Source organism: Artemia sp. Qi Xiang Cuo, chromosome 12, assembly GCF_049724085.1.
Source record: "Artemia sp. Qi Xiang Cuo chromosome 12, ASM4972408v1, whole genome shotgun sequence".
NCBI lineage: Eukaryota > Metazoa > Arthropoda > Branchiopoda > Anostraca > Artemiidae > Artemia > Artemia sp. Qi Xiang Cuo.
The window spans coordinates 15,360,868-15,384,215 of record NC_142805.1 but is presented as its reverse complement, the minus strand read 5'-3'; the positions used below and the strand labels follow the sequence as shown (position 1 = coordinate 15,384,215).

Below are 23,348 nucleotides of genomic sequence, written 5' to 3'. Positions count from 1 at the left end.
GTCGAAAGATCTGCTGAAAGATATCTGAATATATATAATAAATATGAGTCAATAAAGCCAGTAGCTCTGTAGCCAACAGAGTGAAGCACAAGGAAAAGGGCTAAATAGTGTTACTGAAAAGCCCGCCTGCTGTTAAATAGAAGAAGAAGATGTAAGAGATAAAAGTTTGTCTATATCTTTAAGTGAGAACTCTTATTGGGACAAGAAGGGGGATTTTTGTTGAAACAGAACACGTGAGGCAAGGTCGAAGGGGTGAATATTGACTAGATAAAAGGGGAGTTGTTCTACCTTTTTTTGACTGCTTCCATTCTGTTCAACAATTCCATGGAGATGGCAGAATAAGAAACAGGACTGGTGCAGTCAAGGGTTGGGCGTACAAATGAGAGTAAAATCCTCCAACAATGCTATTGGGGCATTTGTATTTTTTTAAGAGTTTGAGGAGGGAAAAATGCGGCATTTGCACGTTTTAAGATGTCATTAATATGGTAATCCCAATTTAAGTCGCTTGAGATAGTAATACCCAGTAATTTCATAGTGAAAACAAACATTTCAGGGGGGATTGTACAGGAGAAAGAAGGGGGAGTTTAAAAAAAATTAATAGTAGGAACAGTTGACTTTAAAGGGTTGACTTACATATCATTAGTATGAGCTTCGGCTGATATCGATTCCAAGATGTCTATTGGGTTAGCCTACTTTTTAAATTTTTGAATCATGTCTCTAAATTAGTTAGATCGTCAACGAATTTCCATCTATCTGGGATATCAACGTCAAAGTTGTTAGTCATTGTAAGAAATAAAATTATACCTAAGAGGGTTTCCTGGGGCACACCTTTATAAATTGGGAGGGGACCAGAATATACATTCAGGTATTTTACGACTTGCGTTCTATTAGAGAGGAAGGGCGCAATTATTCTAATTATTTAAGGTTCAACTTGAAAGTCATTAGATAGTTTCTCTATTAGTTTATAATAGTTGATTAAAGTAGGAAGCTATCAACAGTTTCCGTAAGAACACATGTGCCGCCATCTACAATTGAGTCTAACGCCAAGCATACATAATTTATTCAAGGATTATTGATCCACGAAGGGGGAAAGATTTCTGAGAAATTGATTGCATAATCGAGGGGAAGTAGATTTCTGAAAAATTGATTTACATAATCGGTGGGGAATGTATTGATCGAGTCTAACGGAATGATAAATAACATCATTTGTTTCCTAGGAATTATGCGGGACTCTAAAGAGATAGAAATTCCATTTTTAAATATGGCTTCTTTGGTCTTTAGTGACAGACATAAATTAATATTCTATTTCTGAATATGGCTTCTCCGATCTTTAGGTCAGAGTGATAAATTGATATTCTATCGAAACCATAATAGTGTAGTTAGGAACATCTTAAGACATGAAGAGATTAACGCGGGAATTTTTTCCTGGGAATTTCAAATGTGACAACGCAGGAATGCCAAAACAAAAGTAACACGCAGAAATTACTTTTAGGTGATTATTTGGGCGAAACCGTTTGAGACATTTTAGAAGATAATTTAGGCGAAACAGTTTGAGACGATTTAGAAGATCATTTGGGGTGAAACTCTGTGGTCGTTATAATACACAAGTTCCATTTGAACAGTGTTGTGAGGGCCCTACCCCAACCCCAAAGGGCCCCATCCCCCAAAAGGGCCCCCGGGCCCCCAAAGGCCCCTGAGCCCCCAAAGACTCCCGGGGCCCCAAAGCCCCCCGGGCCCCAGCATATTTTTAAAATACTTTTTTGAATCAATTTGTTTGCATGTCTGGGTTGATGTTTCCAAGTTCAAGAATTTGTCTTTGCTGGTTTGTATATCTAAAGTGCCTGTCTTTCTCTGTTTGAATGTCTGAATCTATTTGTTTGCATGTCTGGTTTGGTGTTTGCAAGTCCAAGAATTTGTCTTTGTTGGTTTGAATGTCTAAAGTGTGTCTTTCTCTGTTTGTGTGTCTGATTCTATTTGTTTGCATGTCTGGGTTGGTGTTTGCAAGTTCATGAATTTGTCTTTGTTGGTTTAAATGTCTAAAGTGCATGTCTTTCTCGGTTTGTATGTCTGAATCTATTTGTTTGCATGTCTGGGTTGGTGTTTGCAAGTCCAAGAATTTGTCTTTGTTGGTTCTAATGTCTAAAGTTTCTGTCTTTCTCTGTTTGTGTGTTTGATTCTATTTGTTTGAATATCTGGGTTGGTGTTTGCAAGTCCAAGAATTTGTCTCTGTTGGTTTGAATGTCTAAAGTGCCTGTCTTTCTCTGTTTGTGTAACTGATTCTATTTTTTTGCATGTCTTTGTTGGTGTTTGCAAGTCCAAGGATTTGTCTTTGTTGGTTTGAATGTCTAAAGTGTCTGTCTTTCTCTGTTTGTGTGTTTGATTTTATTTGTTTGCATGTCTGGGTTGATGTTTACAAATCCAAGAATTTGTCTTTGTTGGTTTGAATGTCTAAAGTGTCCGTCTTTCTCTGTTTGTGTGTCTGATTCTATTTGTTTGCATGTCTGGGTTAGTGTTTGCAAGTTCAAGAATTTGTCTTTGTTAGTTTGAATGTCTAAAGTGCATGTCTTTCTCGGTTTGTGTGTCTGAATCTATTTGTTTGCATGTCTGGGTTGGTGTTTGCAAGTCCAAGTATTTGTCTTTGTTGGTTCTAATGTCTAAAGTTTCTGTCTTTCTCTGTTTGTGTGTTTGATTCTATTTGTTTGAATATCTGGGTTGGTGTTTGCAAGTCCAAGAATTTGTCTCTGTTGGTTTGAATGTCTAAAGTGCCTGTCTTTCTCTGTTTGTGTAACTGATTCTATTTTTTTGCATGTCTTGGTTGGTGTTTGCAAGTCCAAGGATTTGTCTTTGTTGGTTTGAATGTCTAAAGTGTCTGTCTTTCTCTGTTTGTGTGTTTGATTTTATTTGTTTGCATGTCTGGGTTGATGTTTACAAATCCAAGAATTTGTCTTTGTTGGTTTGAATGTCTAAAGTGTCTGTCTTTCTCAGTTTGTGTGTTTGATTCTATTTATTTGCATGTCTGGATCGATGTTTGCTAGTCAAAGAATTTGTCTTTGTTGGTTTTAATGTATAAAGTGACTGTCTTTCTCTTCTTTTGTGTCTGATTCTGTGTGTTTGAAAGTCTGGGTTGGTGCTTGCAAGTCCAAGTATTTGTCTTTATTGGTTTGAATGTCTAAAGTGTCTGTCTTTCTCTGTTTGTGTGTCTGATTCTATTTGTTTGCATGTCTGGGTTGGTGTTTGCAAGTCCAAGAATTTGTCTTTGTTGGTTTGAATGTATAAAGTGTCTGTCTTTCTCTGTTTTTGTGTTTGATTTTATTTGTTTGCATGTCTGGGTTGGTGTTTGCAAGTCCAAGTATTTGTCTTTGTTGGTTTGAATGTCTAAAGTGTCTGTCTTTCTCTGTATGTATGTCTGAGTCTATTTGTTTGCATGTCTGTGTTGGTGTTTACAAGTCCAAGTATTTGTCTTTGTTGGTTTGAATGTCTAAAGTGTCTGCCTTTCTCTGTTTGTGTGTCTGATTCTACTTGTTTGCATGTCTGGGTTGGTGCTTGCAAGTCCAAGTATTTGTCTTTGTTGGTTTGAAAGTCTAAAGTGTCTGTCTTTCTCTGTTTTTGTGCCTGATTCTATTTGTTTGCATGTCTGGGTTGGTGTTTGCAAGTCCAAGTATTTGTATTTGTTGGTTTTAATGTATAAAGTGTCTTTCTTTCTATGTTTGTGTGTTTGATTTTATTTGTTTGCATGTCTGGGTTGGTGTTTGCAAGTACAAGTATTTGTCTTTGTTGGTTTTATTTTCTTAACTGTCTGTGTTTCACTGTTTGTATATCTGGTTCTATTTGTTTGTAAGTCTGGTTTGACGGTTGCAAGTCATATTATTTGTCTTTGTCGGTTTGTTTATATAAACTGTATATCTGTCTATGTTTGATTGAATGATTACATCTGTTTGAATGTTTGGGTTGGCGTTTGTAAGTCCAACTATTTGTCTTTGTTTATTCGAATATCTAAAGTGTATGTCCTTAACTGTTTGTTTGTCTGATTCTATTTGTTTGCATGTCTGGGTTGGTGGTTGCATGTCCAACTATTTGTCTTTGTTGGTTTGAATGTCTAAAGTGTCTGTCTTTCTCTGTTCATGTGTCAGATTCTATTTGTTTGCATGTCTGGGTTGGTGTTTGCAAGTCCAAGAATTTGTCATTGTTGGTTTGAATATCTAAAGTGTCTGTCTTTCTCTGTCTGTGTGTCTGATTATATTTGTTTAAATGTATGGGTTTGTGGATGAAAGGCCAAGTAATCGTTTTGGTTGGTTTGAATGTCTTAAGTGTCTCTCCTTCTTTCCTTGTATATCTGATTCTATTTTATTTGCATGTCTGGGTTGGTGTTTGCAAGTCTAAGAATTTGTCATTGTTGGTTTGAATATCTAAAGTGTCTGTCTTTTTCTGTTTGTGTGTCTGATTCTATATGTTTGCATGTCCGGGTTGGTGTTTGCAAGTCCAAGTATTTGTCTTTGTTGGTTTGAATGTCTAAAGTGTCTATCTTTCTCTGTTTTTGTGTCTGATTCTATTTGTTTGCATGTCCGGGTTGGTGTTTTAATTCCAAGTAATTTTATTTATTTGTTTGAATTTCTAAATTGTCTGTCTTTCTCTGTTTGTGTGTCTTATTCCATTTGTTTGCATGTTTGGGTTGGTGTTTGCAAGTCCAAGTATTTGTCTTTGTTGGTTTGAATGTCTAAAGTGTCTGTCTTTCTCTTTTTGTGTGTCTGATTCTATTTGTTTGAATGTCTGGGTTGGTGTTTAGAAGTCCAAGTATTTGTTTTATTTGTTTGAATGTCTAAAGTGTCTGTCTTTCTCTGTTTACATGTCTAATTCTATTTGTTTGCATATCTGGACTGGTGTTTGCAAGTCCAAGAATTTGTCTTTGTTGGTTTGAATGTCTAAAGGGTCTGTCTTTCTCTGCTTGTGTGTCTGATTCTATTTGTATGCATTTCTGGGTTGGTGTTTGCATGTCCAAGTATTTGTCTTGCTGGTTTGAATGTCTAAAGTGTCTGTCTTTCTCTGTTTGTGTGTCTGATTCTATTTGTCGGCATGTCTGGGTTGTTGTTTGCAAGTCCAAGAATTTGTCTTTGTTGGTTTGAATGTCTAAAGTGTCTGTCTTTCTCTGTTTGTGTGTCTGATTCTATTTGTTTGCATGTCTGGGTTGGTGTTTGCGAGTCCAAGAATTTGTCATTGTTGGTTTGAATGTCTAAAGTGGCTGTCTTTCTCTGTTTGTGTGTCTGATTTTATTTGTGTGCATGTCTGGGTTGGTGTTTGCAAGTCCAAGAATTTGTCTTTGTTGGTTTGAATGTCTAAAGTGTCTGTCTTTCTCTGTTTATGTGTCTGATTCTATTTGTTTACATGTGTGGGTTGGTGTTTGCAAGTCCAAGTATTTATCTTGGTTGGTTTGAATGTTTAAAGTATCTGTATTCTCTGTTTGTGTGTCTGATTCTATTTGTTTGCATGTCTGGGTTAGTGTTTGCAAGTCCGAGTATTTGCCTTTGTTGGTTTGAATGTCTAAAGTGTCTGTCTTTCTCTGTTTGTGTGTCTGATTCTATTTTTTTGCATGTCTGGGTTGGTGTTTGCATGCCCAACAATTTGTCTTTGTTGGTTTGAATGTCTAAAGTATCTGGCTTTCTCTGTTTGTGTGTCTGATTCTATTTGTATGCATGTCTGGGTTGGTGTTTGCATGTCCAAGTATTTGTCTTTGTTGGTTTGAATTTGTCTTTCTCTGTTTGTGTGTCTGATTCTATTTGTATGCATGTTTGGGTTGGTGTTTGTATGTCCAAGTATTTGTCTTTGTTGGTTTGAATGTCTAAAGTGTCTGTCTTTCTCTGTTTGTGTGTTTTATCCTATTTGTTTGCATGTCTGGATTGGTGTTTGCAAGTCCAAGTATTTGTCTTTGTTGGTTTGAATGTCTAAAGTGTCTGTCTTTCTCTGTTTGTATTTCTGATTCTATTTGTTTGCATGTCTGGGTTGGTGTTTGCAAGTCCAAGAATTTGTCTTTGGTGGTTTGAATGTCTAAAGTATCTGTCTTTCTCTGTTTGTGCGTCTGATTCTATCTGTTTTCATGTTTGGTTTGGTGTTTGTCTGTCCAAGAATTTGTGTTTGTTGGTTTGAATGTCTAAAGTGTCTGTCTTTCTTGGTTTGGGTGTTTGATTCTATTTTTATGCATGTCTGGGTTGATGTTTGTAAGTCCAAGAATGTATCTTTGTTGGTTTGAATGTCTAAAGTTTCTGTCTTTCTCTGTTCGTTCGTCTGATTCTATTTTTTGCATATCTGGATTGGTGTTTGCAAGTCCAAGTATTTTTCATTTGTGGTTTGAGTATCTAAGGTGAGTTTCTGTCTTTCTCTGTTTGTGTGTGTGATTCTCTTTTTATGCTTATCTGCGGTGGTGTCCGAAAGTCCAGGTATTTGTTTTTGTTGGTTTGAATGTCTAAAGTGTCTGTCTTTCTCTGTTTGTGTGTCTGAATCTATTTGTCTGCTTGTCTGGGTTGGTGTTTGCAAGTCCAAGAATTTGTCGTTGTTGGTTTGAATGTCTAAAGTGTCTGTCTTTCTCTGTTTGTGTGTCTGATTCTATTTATTTGAATGTCTGGGTTGATGTTTGCAAGTCCAAGAATTTGTCTTTGTTTGTTTGATTGTCTAAAGTGTCTTTCTTTCTCTGTTTGTGTGTCTGATTTTATTTGTTTGCATGTCTGGGTTGGTGTTTGCAAGTCCAAGAATTTGTCTTTGTTGGTTTGAATGTCTAAAGTGTCTGTCTTTCTCTGTTTATGTGGCTGATTCTATTTGTTTACATGTTTGGGTTGGTGTTTGCAAGTCCAAGTATTTGTCTTTGTTGGTTTGAATGTTTGAATTGTCTGTATTTCTCTGTTTGTTTGTCTGATTCTATTTCTTTGCATGTCTGGGTTAGTGTTTGCAAGTCCAAGTATTTGCCTTTGTTGGTTTGAATGTCTAAAGTGTCTGTCTTTCTCTGTTTGTGTGTCTGATTCTATTTTTTTGCATGTCTGGGTTGGTGTTTGCATGCCCAAGAATTTGTCTTTGTTGGTTTGAATGTCGAAAGTATCTGGCTTTCTCTGTTTGTGTGTCTGGTTCTATTTGTATGCATGTCTGGGTTGGTGTTTGCATGTCCCAGTTTTTGTCTTTGTTGGTTTGAATTTGTCTTTCTCTGTTTGTGTGTCTGATTCTATTTGTATGCATGTCTGGGTTGGTGTTTGTATGTCCAAGTATTTGTCTTTGTTGGTTTGAATGTCTAAAGTGTCTGTCTTTCTCTGTTTGTGTGTTTTATCCTATTTGTTTGCATGTCTGGATTGGTGTTTGCATGTCCAAGTATTTGTCTTTGTTGGTTTGAATGTCTAAAGTGTCTGTCTATCTCTGTTTGTATTTCTGATTCTATTTGTTTGCATGTCTGGGTTGGCGTTTGCAAGTCCAAGTATTTGTCTTTGTCTGTTTGAATATCTAAAGTGTCTGTCTTTCTTTGTTTGTGTGTCTGATTCTATTTGTTTGCATGTCTGGATTGATGTTTGCAAGTCCAAGAATTTGTCTTTGTTGGTTTGAATGTCTAAAGTTTCTGTCTTTCTCTGTTTGTGCGTCTGATTCTGTTTGTTTGCATGTCTGGGTTGGTGTTTGCAAGTCCAAGTATTTGTCTTTGTTGGTTTGAATGTCTAAAGTGTCTGTCTTTCTCTGTTTGTGTGCCTGATTCTATTTGTTTGCACGTCTGGGTTGGTGTTTGCAAGTCTAAGAATTGGTCTTTATTGGTTTGAATGTCTAAAGTGTCTGTCTTTCTCTGTTTTTGTGTCTGATTCTATTTGTTTGCATGTCTGGGTTGGTGTTTACAAGTCCAAGTATTTGTCTTTGTTGGTTTGAATGTCTAAATTATCTGTCTTTCTTTGTTTGTGTGTCTGATTCTATTTGTTTGCATGTTTGGGTTGGTGTCAATCAGATACACAAACAGAGAAAGACAGAGACTTTAGACATTCAAACCACCAAAGACAAATTCTTGGAATTGCAAACACCAAACGAGACATGCAAACAAATAGAATCAGACACACAAACAGAGAAAGACCTACACTTTAGACATTCAAATCAACAAATACAAATACTTGGACTTGCAAACACCAACCCAGACATGCAAACAAACAGAATCAGACGCACAAAAAGAGAAAGACAGAAACCTTATACATTCAAATAAACAATAACAAATTCTTAGACTGGCAAACACTAGCCCAAACATGCAAACAAATAGAATTAGACATTCTAACCGAAAAATACAGGCACTTTATAAAGTAAAATCAACAATAACAAATACTTGGACTTGCAAACAACAACCCAGACACGCAAAAAAATAGAATCAGACACACAAACAGAGAAAGACAGACACATTAAACATTCAAACCAACAAAGACAAATACTTGGACTTGCAAACACCAACTCAGACATGTAAACAAATAGAATCAGCCGCATAAACAGAGAAAGACAGACACTTTAGACATTCAAACCAACAAAGACAAATTCTTGGACTTGCAAACACCAACCCAGACATGCAAACAAATAGAATCAGACACACAAACAGAGAAAGAAGGACACTTTAGACATTCAAACCAACAAAGACAGATACTTGGACTTGCAAACACCAACCCAGACATGCAAACAAATAGAATCAGACACACAAACAGCGAAAGACAGACACTTCAGGCATTCAAACCAACAAAGACAATTACTTGGACTTGCAAACACAAACCCAGACATGCAAACAAATAGAATCAGACACACAAACAGAGAAAGACAGACACTTTAGACATTCAAACCAACAAAAACAAATTCTTGGACTTGAAAACAACAACCCATCATGCAAACAAATAGAATCAGACACACAACACATTCAAACCAACAAAGACAAATTCTTGGACTTGCAAACACCAACCCAGACATGCAAACAAATAGACTGAGACACACAAAATTCTTGGACTTGTAAACAAGAAAGTGTCTGTCTTTCTCTGTTTACATGTCTAATTCTATTTGTTTGCATGTCTGGGTTGGTGTTTGAAAGTCCAAGAATTTGTCTTTGTTGGTTTGAATGTCTAAAGTGTCTGTCTTTCTCTGTTTGTGTGTCTGATTCTATTTGTTTGCATGTCTGGGTTGGTGTTTGCAAGTCCAACTATTTTTCTTTGTTGGTTTCAATGTCTAAAGTGTCTGTCTTTCTCTGTTTGTGTGTCTGATTCTATATGTTTGCATGTCTGGGTTGGTGTTTGCAAGTCCAAAAATTTGTATTTGGTGGTTTGAATGTCTAAAGTCTCTGTCTTTCTCTGTTTGTGTGTCTGATTCTATTTGTTTACATGTCTGGGTTGGTGTTTGCAAGTCCAAGTATTTGTCTTTGTTGTTTTGATTGTCTAAAGTGTCTGTCTTTCTCTGTTTGTCTGTCTGATTCTATTTGTTTGCATGTCTGGGTTGGTGTTTGCAAGTCCAAGAATTTGTCTTTGTTGGTTTGAATGACTAAAGTGTCTGTCTTTCTCTGTTTGTGTGTCTGATTCTACTTGTTTGCATGTCAGGGTTGGTGTTTGCAAGTAGAAGTATTTTTCTTTGTTAGTTTTAATTTCTAAAGTGTCTGTCTTTCTCTGTTTGTGTGTCTGATTTTATTTGTTTGCATGTCTGGGTTGATGTTTGCAAGGCCAAGAATTTGTCTTTGTTTGTTTGAATGTCTAAAGTGTCTGTCTTTCTCTTTTTGTGTGTCTGATTCTATTTGTTTGCATGTCTGGGTTGGTGTTTGCAAGTCCAAGTATTTGTCTTTATTGCTTTGAATGTCTAAATTGTCTGTCTTTCTTTGTTTGTGTGTCTGATTTTATTTGTTTGCATGTTTGGGTTGGTGTGAATCAGATACACAAACAGAGAAAGACAGAGACTTTAGACATTCAAACCACCAAAGACAAATTCTTGGAATTGCAAACACCAAACGAGACATGCAAACAAATAGAATCAGACACACAAACAGAGAAAGACCTACACTTTAGACATTCAAATCAACAAATACAAATACTTGGACTTGCAAACACCAACCCAGACATGCAAACAAACAGAATCAGACGCACAAAAAGAGAAAGATAGACACTTTAGACATTCAAACCAACAAAGACAAATTCTTGGACTTGGAAACATCAACCCAGACATGCAAACAAATAGAATCAGACACACAAACAGATAGAGACATACACTTTAGACATTCAAGACAACAAAGACAAATATTTGGACTTGCAAACATCAACCCAGACATGCAAAAAAATAGAATCAGACACTCAAACAGAGAAAGACAGACACATTAAACATTCAAACCAACAAAGACAAATACTTGGACTTGCAAACACCAACACAGACATGTAAACAAATAGAATCAGCCGCACAAACAGAAAAAGACAGACACTTTAGACATTCAAACCAACAAAGACAAATTCTTGGACTTGCAAACACCAACCCAAACATGCAAACAAATAGAATCAGACACACAAACAGCGAAAGACAGATACTTAAGACATTCAAACCAACAAAGACAGATACTTGGACTTGCAAACACCAACCCAGACAAGCAAACAAATAGAATCAGACACACAAACAGTGAAAGACAGACACTTTAGGCATTCAAACCAACAAAGACAATTACTTGGACTTGCAAACACAAACCCAGACATGCAAACAAATAGAATCAGACATGTAAACAGAGAAAGACAGGCACTTTAGACATTCAAACCAACAAAGACAAATTTTTGGACTTGCAAATAACAAACCATACATGAAAACAAGTAGAATGAGACACACTAACATATAAGGACAGATAATTTAGACATTCAAACCAGCAATGACAAATACTTGGACTTGCAAACAACAACCCAGACATACAAACAAATAAAATCAGCCACACAAAGAGAGAAAGACAAACACTTTAGACGTTCAAACCTTTAGAGGGGGGGACGGAACTGTGCCGACAGAAATCGACATTGCACCTACGAAATTCTCAAAAAAAAGAAAAGAAAAAAGGCATGGATCATTTAACGTTTCTCTTTAATAATAGCAAGCAAATGGTTTGAAAACAAAGATCTCTGCTGCGAAGTGGCGAAAACTTCGATAAAATAACTGTAATAGTTTGCCTGAGCATTTTTTGTTTTCCCTCCAAAATTGACCCCCCTCCCCTGCCCTCAGACAGGGGTGTCGGAGGGGCCGCTGAGCCTACCCATTCTGGGAGATCACGTTTATTTTTTAGTCTTATGATTGTTTGTTTTCCTTCCAAAATTGACCCCCCCTCCCTTGACCTCAGAAATTGGGAAAGGAGGGGCCGCTGAGCCTTCCCCTTGAGGCAGATCACGCTTTATTTTCGATTCTGAGCATTTTTTTTTTTCCCTCCAAAATTGACCCCCCCTCCCCTGCCCTCAGAAATGGGGGAAGGAGGGGCCGCTGAGCCTTCCCCTTGAGGCATATCACGCTGTATTTTAGATTCTTAGAATTTTTGTAGTCTCTCCAAATTTGACCCCCCTCCCCTGCCCTCAGAACTGGGGGCAGGAGGGGCCTCTGAGCCTTCCCCGTGAGGCAGATCCCGATTATTTTCGCTTATGAGTATATTTTGTTTTCCTCGAAAATTGAACCCCACCACCCCTGCCCACAGACATGGGGGAAGAAGGGGCTGCTGAGCCTTCCCCTTGAGGCAGATCACGCTTTATTTTCGATTCTGAGCATTTTTGATTTCCCTCCAAAATTCACCCCCCCTGCCCTCAGAAATGGGGGAAGGAGGGGCCGCTGAGCCTTCCCTTGAGGCAGATCACGCTGTATTTTCGATTCTGATCATTTTTGATTTTCCCTCCGAAATTGACCCCCCACCTCCCCTGCCCGCAGAACTGGGGGAAGGAGGGGCCACTGAGCCTTCCCCTTGAGGCAGGTCAGGCTTTTTTTTTGATTCTGAGCAATTTTGATTATCCTTCCCAAATTTCCCCCCCCCCCTCAGAACTGGGAGAAGGCGGGGTCTCCGAGCCTTCCCCTTGAAACAGACCTCATTTATTTTCGATTGTTCGATTTATTTTTATTGTCAATATAATTTTATTTTTAACTTGGGCGCCAGGTTCAAAGGTAAATATAAACCTTTGCTGAAACCGGATCTAGCTTCCAGGATCAAAGTTTTGAAACTTTAGCCCCTCAGCTTCCAAAGTCCAAGCGCCCAGGATCAAAAAAGAGCTTTAGACTTTGGGCCTGGGAGCTTATCCTCAAAATTTCAGCTCAATCTGATCCTTCCTTCCCTATTTTCCAAAAACCAAATATCAAATTTTGTGGGAATTTGCTTGCGTCAAAAATAGATACTGGACGCTAAAATAATAAGTCTCTTAGTGTCTCTGTGGTAAAATGGTCGCTGTTTCTAATAGTCAGGCGGGAGATCCGGGTTTGATACCCTGTCCGAGCAAATTTTTTATATACTGAATTTAAAGTTTAAAAAAGAAACTCAGTTTCTTTTTTAAATCCAATCTATTACTTGGATTTAAAAAAGATGGACAGATGAAAAAAAATTGTGTTTTTATTTGATTTCTGATTGTTACGAAATAATGGCGGGAAATCCGGCTCCTCCTCAGTCTTATTCTTTTGTGTATACCCGCACCATCTGTGATTTGCTAACTTTAGATATGATATTTGGCTTCTGTCGGCAAACACATTTCGCAGAGACATATCAAGTTACAGGAGAGATCAACTTTGGGTTCTTTCTGGGCGTTCAGAAATATTTCAGATATGTCATTCATTTTTGGGTTCTGATAAATTAAAAATGCTTGTATTACACGCATGCGGGCGTTTGCCTTGCATGGGCTTATGATGCCCCATACAGTGTTTTTATCAAGTGAAAAATAATTCATGCTTATATTTTCGGCCAAATAATTATTCAAATAATCAATTTATTGTCAGTATAATTTTATTTTTAACTTGGGCGCCAGATTCAAAGGTAAAAAAACACCAGATCGCATGGGATTTTGCGAGTTTGCGAGTTCCTTGCGCTTTTTCCTCTTTGCCTCCAGTAAAAATCGCTATTTAAAAATGAAAAAAGAATTTGCTGTACCAAGGGTAAAATAACTTAATATTTGGTTTTATGAATTGATACTTGGATGTGCTTGTATTTATCTTCCAAGTTGGGAGCTGTGGGTGCTATGGGTTCTTGGGCGCTAAAGTAAATGTTGCTTTGATCCTGGAAGCTAGATCCGGTTTCAACAAAGGTTAATATTTACCTTTGAATCTGGCGCCCAAGTTAAAAATAAAATTATACTGACAATAAATTGATTATTTTACTAATTATTCGGACGAAAATATAAGTATGAATTATTTTTCACTTTATAAAAGCACTGTACAGGGCATCATAAGCCCGAGCAAGGCCAACGCCCGCATGCACGTAATATAAGCATTTTAATTTATCAGGACCCAAAAAATAAAGACTTGTCGAAAACATTGCTGAACACTCAAAAAGACCCCAAAGTTGATCTCTCCAATAATTTGATATTTCTCTATTACGCATATTTGTCAATTATATTCATGAATCATTTTTATAGTTAAAATACCACAGATGGTGCATGTATACACACAAGAATTCTACTGAGGGGGAGCCGGATTTCCCGCCATTATTTCGTAACAATCAGAAATCAAATAAAAAAACATTTTTTTTCCATCTTTTTTAAATCCAAGTAATAGATTGGATTTAAAAAATAAACTGATTTTCTTTTTTAAACTTTAAATTCGGTATATAAAAATTTTCTCTGACAGGGAATCGAACCCGGATCTCTCCGCCTGACAGTCAGGAACAGCGACCATTGTACCACTGAGACACTAACAGACTTATTATTTTAGCGTCCAGTATCTATTTTTGACGCAAGCGAATTCCCACAAAACTTGATATTTGGTTTTCGGAAAATAAGGAAGGAAGGATCAGATTGAGCTGAAATTTTGAGCATAAGCTCCCAGGCCCAAAGTCTAAAGCTCTTTTTTGATCCTGGGCGCTTGGACTCTGGAAGCTGAGGAGCTAAAGTATCAAAGCTTTGATCCTGGAAGCTAGATCCGGTTTCAGCAAAGGTTTATATTTACCTTTGAATCTGGCGCCCAAGTTAAAAATAAAAATATACTGACAATAAATTGATTATTTGAATACTTATGTGGCCGAAAATATAACTATGAATCATTTTTCACTTAATAAAAACACTGTATAGGACATCATAAGCCCAAGCAAGGCCAACGCCCGCAAGCATGTAATACAAGCATTTTTAATTTATCAGAACCCAAAAATGAATGATATATTTGAAATATTTCTGAACGCCCAGAAAGAACCCAAACTTGATCTCTCCTGTAACTTCGTATGTCTCTGCGAAATGTGTTTACCGACAGAAGCCAAATATCATATCTAAAGTTAGCAAATCACAGATGGTGCGGGTTTTCCCTCCATTTTGTTTTCCCTCCAAAATTGACCCCCCTCCCCTGCCCTCAGAAATGGGGGAAGGAAGGGCCTCTGAACCTTCTCCTTGAGGCAGATCCCATTTATTTTCGATTGTTCGATATATTTTTATTTTCAGTATAATTTTATTTTTAACTTGGGCGCCAGATTCAAAGGTAAATAAAAACCTTTGCTTGCTTGGGCCTTTGGGCGTTGGCCTTGCTTGGGCTTATGATGCCCTATACAGTGTTTTTGTCAAGTGAAAAATAATTCATACTTATATTTTCGGCCAAATAAGTATTCAAAATATCAATTTATTGTCAGTATAATTTTATTTTTAACTTGGGCGCCAGATTCAAAGGTAAATATAAACCTTTGCTGAAACCAGATCTAGCTTCCAGGATTAAAGCAACATTTACTTTAGCGCCCAAGAATCCATAGCGCCCACAGCTACCAACTTGGAAGATAAATACAAGCACATCCAAGCATCAATTCATAAAACCAAATATTAAGTTATTTTACCTTTGGTACAGCAAATTCTTCTTTTTTCTTTAAATAGCGATTTTTACTGGAGGCAACGAAGAAAAACTCGCGAACTCGCAAAATCCCATGCGATCTGGTGTTTATTTACCTTTGAATCTGGCGCCCAAGTTAAAAATTAAATTATACTGACAATAAATTGATTATTTGAATACTTATTTGGCCGAAAATATAAGTATGAATTATTTTTCACTTGATAAAAACACTGTATAGGGCATCATAAGCCCAACCAAGGCCAACGCCCGGATGCATGTAATACAAGCATTTTTAATTTGTCAGAACCCAAAAATGAATGACATATTTGAAATATTTCTGAACGCCCAGAAAGAACCCAAACTTGATCTCTCCTGTAACTTGATATGTCTCTGCGAAATGTGTTTGCCGACAGAAGCCAAATATCATATCTAAAGTTAGCAAATCACAGATGGTGCGGGTATACACAAAAGAATTCTACTGAGGGGGAGCCGGATTTCCCGCCAGTATTCCGTAACAATCAGAAATCAAATAAAAAAAACATTATTTTTTTCAGCTGAAAGTAAGGAGGAACAAAAAAACTAAAACCCACCAGAAATTACTCCGTATATGAGGGGGGGGGGTAGCGCCTTCCTCAATCCATCGCTGTTTGTGATGAAGTTTTCCTATTTGCCCCAGTTCTTGAAAACTACTCATAAAACATAAGGGCCGTCTAATCGGAATAATAACCCTTTTAAAATATTCTAGAAAAGTCAAAATTTAGCGTAAAGAAAGAGGTACTGAGACAGGAGCAACCCCCCTCATACAGCACACCCAAGTATCAATTCATAACCCCAAATATTAAGTTATTTTACCTTTGGTACAGCAAATTCTTCTTTCTTCTTTAAATAGCGATTTTTACTGGAGGCAAAGAAGAAAAAGCGCAAGGAACTCGCGAAGTCGCAAAATCCCATGCGATCTGGTGTTTATTTAATAATATGTCTATGAGACCAAACACTGAATGCAATATTTTGAATATTTGTATCACCCAAAGTTGATCTTTCCTGTAACTTGATGCATCTCTGTGAAATGCTTTTGCTGACAGAAGTCAAATCTCCTCTCCTGGAACTTGATATGATCTATCTTTGTTTGGGTTCTTGGGAGCTGGGCAACTGGTTTTGTTAAATACAAAAGTCGAATATAAAATATATTAAATACGGGTGAAGCATAAAATATAGGGTTAAAGAATAAGATATTTTAAATCCGTAACATAAACTTGGTACCTCCCCTCCCCACCTAACCCCCAAAAAACAACAGAGGGGAGGGGGGGTCTTTAGCATTAGCATTGAATTGAGAGATCAGTAACAAAAAATTATTAAAAAAGTATTTACAGGTAATAGTTAAATAATAAGGTTGTGGCCAGGGGCGTAATTTCAGAAAAGTCCTGGGGGGAACTTCAAAAAGTTTTTTCCACGTCATTGCAGAAAATTATGCAGATTCCCTACAAAAAAAATGAATTTTCTATTATATTTACAACTTAGAAACAGTGGCAGATCCAGGATTTCCGGGGGGGGATTGACACTCGGTTGCCAAATAAAATTATACTCTTGTCTCGAATACTTCTAGTTGTAGCCAAGGTCAGGGGCATTGCTAGCAATTTTCCTTTAGAGGGGGGGGGGGGGCGACGAAACGGTGCCGCCACAAAACGCCATTGCACCTACGAATTCCTCAAAAAAATAAAAGAAAAAATGCATGGATATTTTAAATTTTATCTTTAATAAAATCAAGCAAATGGTTTGAAAACAAAAATCTCTGCTGCGAAGTGGCGAAAACTTCGATAATATAGCTGTAATAGTTTGCCTGAGCATTTTTCGATTCTGAGAATTTTTTGTTTTCCCTCCAAAATTGACCCCCCTCCCCTGCCCTCAGAAATGGGGGAAGGAGGGGCCTCTGAGCCTTCCCCTTGAGGCAGATCCCGTTTATTGTCGATTCTGAGTATTTTTGGTTTTCCCTCCAAAATTGACCCCCCCCCCTCCCTTGCCCTCAGAAATGGGGGAAGGAGGGGCCGCTGAGCCTTCCCCTTGAGGCAGATCACGCAGTATTTTCGGTTCTGAGTATTTTTGTTTTCCCTCCAAAATTGACCCCCCACCCCAGCCCTCAGAAAAGGGGGAAGGGGGGGCCTCTGAGCCTTCCCCTTGAGGCAGATCCCGGTTATTTTCGGTTCTGATTATTTTTGGTTTTCCCTCCAAAATTGACCCCCCCTCCCCTGCCCTCAGAAATGGGGGAAGGCGGGGCCGCTGACCCTTCCCCTGGAGGCAGAACATGCTTTATTTTAGCTTCTTAGCATTTTTGATTTCCTTCCAAAATTGACCCCCCCCCCTGCCCTCAGAAATGGGGGAAGGAGGGGCCACTGAGCCTTCCCTTGAGGCAGATCACGCTGTATTTTCGATTCTGAGCATTTTGTTTTCCCTCCAAAATTTACCCCCCACCCCTGCCCTCAGAAATGGGGGAAGGAAGGGCCTCTGAACCTTCTCCTTGAGGCAGATCCCATTTATTTTCGATTGTTCGATTTATTTTTATTTTCAGTATAATTTTATTTTTAACTTGGGCGCCAGATTCAAAGGTAAATAAAAACCTTTGCTTGCTTGGGCCTTTGGGCGTTGGCCTTGCTTGGGCTTATGATGCCCCATACAGTGTTTTTGTCAAGTGAAAAATAATTCATACTTATATTTTCGGCCAAATAAGTATTCAAAATATCAATTTATTGTCAGTATAATTTTATTTTTAACTTGGGCGCCAGATTCAAAGGTAAATATAAACCTTTGCTGAAACCAGATCTAGCTTCCAGGATCAAAGCAACATTTACTTTAGCGCCCAAGAATCCATAGCGCCCACAGCTACCAACTTGGAAGATAAATACAAGCACATCCAAGTATCAATTCATAAAACCAAATATTAAGTTATTTTACCTTTGGTACAGCAAATTCTTCTTTTTTCTTTAAATAGTGATTTTTACTGGAGGCAACGAAGAAAAACTCGCGAACTCGCAAAATCCCATGCGATCTGGTTTTTATTTACCTTTCAATCTGGCGTCCAAGTTAAAAATAAAATTATACTGACAATAAATTGATTATTTGAATACTTATTTGGCCGAAAATATAAGTATGAATTATTTTTCACTTAACAAAAACACTGTATAGGGCATCATAAGCCCAACCAAGGCTAACGCCCGCATGCATGTAATACAAGCATTTTTAATTTGTCAGAACCCAAAAATGAATGACATATTTGAAATATTTCTGAACGCCCAGAAAGAACCCCAATTTGATCTCTCCTGTAACTTGATATGTCTCTGCGAAATGTGTTTGCCGACAGAAGCCAAATATCATATCTAAAGTTAGCAAATCACAGATGGTGCAGGAGCCAACACTGAATGACATATCTCGAATATTTGTAACACGCAAATTGCCTCTTTGTGAAATGTGTTTGCCAACAGAAGTCAAATCTCCCCTCCTGTAATTGATAATGATCTCTCTTTGCCATATTCACCTTACCGACACAATGCACTTGCTGACATAAATTGAATATATCTTTGTGAGTATAGCTTGGGCGCCAGACCTCTATAATGTGACAACTAGATGATCAAAAAGACACAGTCAGTTTGACAATAGTTTCCGACTATATCGACCACGCTGAATCTGAATATGGGTGGTGGCAAAGCTGGAGGTGACGGCTTGACCTTCTAAAATCCAAAAAACACCCTTTTTTGTCCTATAAAATGTGTACATACTGTTTATTTTTTTTAAGGTTGTACCACTCCAATTTAGTTGCATGGCATCTCATATTATTCCTAATATGGTCGTCTCTTAGAAAATGGTTTTTTTTTTTCGATACCTTGTATAGTCCCGGAGCTATAGGCTAATATTTAATAATTTTTCCTGAAAATCTCAAAATTCAAATGTTTATTTCAAGGTAAAGCACGTATCTCGTAACTTAATATATTTTTAGGATTTTTCATCTTTTACCAGAATTTACCTTGGATATTAAGCTTCACATTGCCGAACATTTCCAAGCTCCAGCTGTTTGTTGAAGCTGCACAGAATTTTTTTTTTAAGTGTAAGCCAAAAATGTATGCGAAAATGTATCTTTGCCAAATAGTCATATGACACAATATTCTACGCTAGAATTTAGCGTAGATTCCAAATATCAACGTTAATTTTCAACCCAATATTAAGTTAGTTTGTTATAGGCTAATTAATTTTTTGTAGGCCAATTTTTTTTTTAAATGGTACAGCGAGACATGTTTATATGCTAAATTTTGACGCCGAGTCTAACGGAAGTGTTGACTTGGTCATCGTGTTTCAACTTTATTTGCTATATACTATTGAATTTGCTATAAGCTCTGATTTTCTTGAAGTACTGTACATATATATAAAAATACTTGTATTTTTATTAAAATACTTGTATAAAAATACTATTGGGTTGAAATTAATTGAGTAAAAACACAAGTAAAGCCTGTCAAAATACAGTTCGCGCGCATCCCAACGGTTTTCCCCCAACGTACGAAAAAAATCCCGCTAATCCTCGTCTGAATCGTCGCTGTCGGCACCACATCGCCCACCACATGCGCAAAGAATGTCGCATGGCTTTATCCCCAAACAAGGGCACTTTTTACTGCACACAGTTTTACAGTAACAAAAGGTCGAAGCCTTGTTGACAGTTAGAGGCCAGGGGGCAGCGCTGAAGTCACTGGACTGACTCCTAAAATGTCGTGATGGGTCCAGCCAAACTCAAGTGGGTTGAAGACAAAGGGCTTAGGAATCACAGCCTGAAGAATAATGCTCCACTGAATTATAGCTCTCTTGACGTGATATACGAAAGAACCATCTGTTGGGGGCAAGCTGTTCAAGTTCTTTTTTCTGGGAAATAAATTAATTCGGAGGTCATTGAGAGAATCAAATTCGGACTGTTTTTTGCTATATACCGATACGGCCAATTTCGTACAGATACGCAAGATTTCGGGCTCGTACATAATGATGTTTCGGATATCACTCCTCACTTTCAGTGTAAGATCAGCAATTTCTTGAATGAGCTGTGATTTAACAGCAGATGTAGCAAATGTTTTTTTGCCCTTCGAGAAGAAAAAACTGACCGTATCACATCCACTAATGCAATGTAGCAGTCCTATTGACTCTACAACAGCCCACGATGTTCTGTTCACAATTGTATGGATCGGAAAGACTTTTTACACGGAACTGAACGTAGAGCTCGGGTTCATAGCCCGAGTCACACCTGCAGAGGAATATTTCGCGATAGTTCTGTAATAGAATGACCACAATGTCTGTATCATTCGCTTCAACAATTACTTGGGAACATCCATTTCTGTAGCATTCGGCAACATGGAGAGGCACACGCGTGTCGGCTTCTTCATGTGTGCTGCACAAGGTAGCTTCGTAGTCCGGGTTCGGATCTAATGTCGTTTTGGATGGGACCAGTTTTAGGACCTTCATTCTGTCACTGAATCCGCCAGAGAGGTAAGTGGTAAATCTTAATTCAGAAAGAGAGACATGGCTCCATAATTCAAAAATACATTCGATAAGTCTTGCCTTACTCTCTGACTGCATAAGCAAAATATCCCAGTTTTCTAGCACCATGCTCTTCGTAATGATAAAACTCTTCGTCACTGTAATTCCTCTCCGCTCATGACATCCACTACTGTCTTTTAGAACAATAGGATGCCCGGACATGTTTGCAAGGCCAAACACTCCGTCATACCCATCAGCTACAATATGCAGCTCGGTTGTAGATTTTGGGAGTCGAGTTAAGATCCTTGCAAGGATTCGTTTCGAAAATGCCTCAACGGTTTCGGTTTTTTCTGGAACTTGCGACCGGATTAACGGCATGAAATCTACCACCACACCAGTTCCCGTAACCGTGTTAATAGGTACTTCGCTAGGCCAACTTTCTAAACTTGCAGAGGTACGAATGAACTCGAGAAAACTTGACTTCGTACCCGATCGAAGTTTAATACGTTCACCAGCTCCTGCTTTAAATATTGCTGGGGCGTAGGGCAAAAGTTCATGCGGCATGATCTTACTTAGCATCTCAAGCGTAGATTCTTGACTAGTGCCAACAGTAACCAAAATCCTTTTAACAGCTTCCAATTCAGCATGAACGCTGCTACCGGTCTTGGTTGTCGAGCGTTTGGCCTGTTTTGTTTTGCAGTCCATAGTCTTTACTTTAACCTTGGAAAAGGGGTTGGGTTTTCCATCGAAGTATGCTTCCAATGCTTTTAAACCACTAGCACGTGCACCCAGGAGGTTCTTTGCCACTGCCTCATCAGCGACTTGATTTGAAATGATATTCACCAATGATTCCTCATCACATGTAAACGGATCAATATGGTCTTCGACAACAGAGACCACACTACTGACAAGGTTTTCTTGGCGCTTCTCAAAGACTCCATTTTTGCTTCCTTCACCGTCAAATTCACTCATGCTCTCAAGTCCGGCAGGTCGACAAAGGGCAGAGGAAACCTCAGCACAGAATGGTATGGTGGTAGTCCACTTGGCAACTGCCATTGAGCTCAGTGTGATTCCCTTTAGTCCTCCCTTTTGTTATGATTCAAGGTTGAGTGTGGATTCCAGTGCATGATCTGGGGAAATTCATCTTGCAATTTTTCCGCTTCACGTTGAATAGTCCTTTGACAAAGATATCATGCAAGCTAGGTGGCAAGGTTTTCATGTCACTCAAATACTGGAGTAGACATGCAGTATACTTATAATGCCCTGCGTCTGTCACATTCGGCAACATGCGGGTTGCACCCATAATATGACCTTCCCAGTCTCCCCCACGCTCTGCCATCAGGAACTGGAGAAGAATCAGCACAAGATTCATATACTCCATCCACAGCTTCGTTGTAAGGTTTTTGTCACGCGACTTGTTGAACTGGTTCATCAAAGTCTTCATAGATTCCAAGTGTTTGTCTAGGTTGTCGAATGAGCCTCCGCAATCCATGAACGCAGACATCAAATCTGACAGCTCATCAAAAGTACTTGTTTCTTCGTCTGATTCAATGCAATACTGTTCAAGAGCATTCCAATATACTCTGTACAAGGCCTCTACTACGATGATGTGAGCCTGCATACACCTGTAATAGGGTTTTCCAGTCATAGCTTTTTTCGCAGTTCCAGGGAGTAAAATGCCGTTGGTGGTATTTGGCTTCAAGAGCAATAAGGTCTTTATCTTTACACCTGGCAAGAAATTCAGGATTTTGTTGCCATAGTTCTTCTGCTTGTCGACGCACTTTGTTCTGTCTATCAAGAGTCCGAATTTGATACACATTCAGTTTCTTATTTTTAGTACTTCCCTTCATACTACAGAATAAGCAGCAGGTTTTATAGTCAAATTCAACATCCCCAGCTTGGGATTGAGTCCTGCCTGGCAATGCTGGTGGAATTTGAATGCTCTCTTCAGTAGCTGATGCTTGATCAGCAGTTTTATTGTGGTGCTTACGACGGAGGAACTTTTTGAAACAGGCTTTGTGCCACTTGTGCTCTTTCTCATGAAAATCTGGTTCATAAGATTGTTTTTTTAATGCTCTGTAATCTAAATTGCACTTGCACCTGACTTGAAGGACACTCACAACTCGACGCATGTCTGTAAGCTTATACAAGTTCTCATTCTTTGTCTTGTTCTGGCAAATAATGCACAAAGAGAAATTAATCGTTGTTTTATTTTGGGGGCTAAGCATGAAGCTCAGATGTTTTCCCTTCAGCTTTTCCATTGTTGAACTAGAAAGAAAAACATCAGAAATTGTCTTTAAAGTCCACTTTTTATAAACTTTACACAAAAATCATTTCATATTGCTTTTTTTTTCATTGCTGACCATGCCAGTAGTCTTCATATTTACCAAATCGAGCAGAATATCATTGCAGTTTAACTAAGCCAAGTACAGGAGGCTTACTTTAGTGTCCAAGTTCACTTTCAAGCCATGCTCGCTCAACTGGCAAACAATTTATTGTAAATATTTTAAGTTGTTGATAGGCATCGACTAGATTAGGTATAGGCTAGCAGTCAAGGATATTAATTATTTTATGTATAACCATCAATATAATGTACTACTTCAACACTGTAGTAGTACACCACAGGATCTGTACCTCAAAATTTGAGACCTATGTCTAACCAACAGTGTACTACTCCAGGTATAGCATAATAGGACCTACACCATGTTTAATGTAGTACTGATGGTGGGGTGTAGTACTCAAATTCTGAGGTACAGATCCCATGGTGTACTACTGCAGGGGTGAAATAGTACATTATGTTGATGGTAGTACATAAGACAAGTAATATCCCTAACTGTAGGCAAGGGTAGGCTGCGCCAACTGTTAGATATACCCAGCATTTGGCG

General features: G+C 38.2%; 1 protein-coding gene across 4 annotated transcripts in view; it reads left to right on the top strand.

The window, feature by feature from the left end:
- The window catches only part of LOC148945823 (uncharacterized), a 64,723-nt gene that overhangs the window by 15,474 nt on the left and 25,901 nt on the right, over positions 1–23,348 (top strand). The window contains exon 1 of one of the 4 annotated variants that reach the window (XM_089098347.1): positions 18,458–18,532. The exons of the other annotated variants lie outside the window; for them this stretch is intronic. The gene's annotated coding sequence lies outside the window, so the exon portion shown is untranslated. Of the gene's footprint in view, positions 1–18,457; positions 18,533–23,348 lie in introns of those variants that run through there. 4 annotated transcript variants of the gene reach the window in all.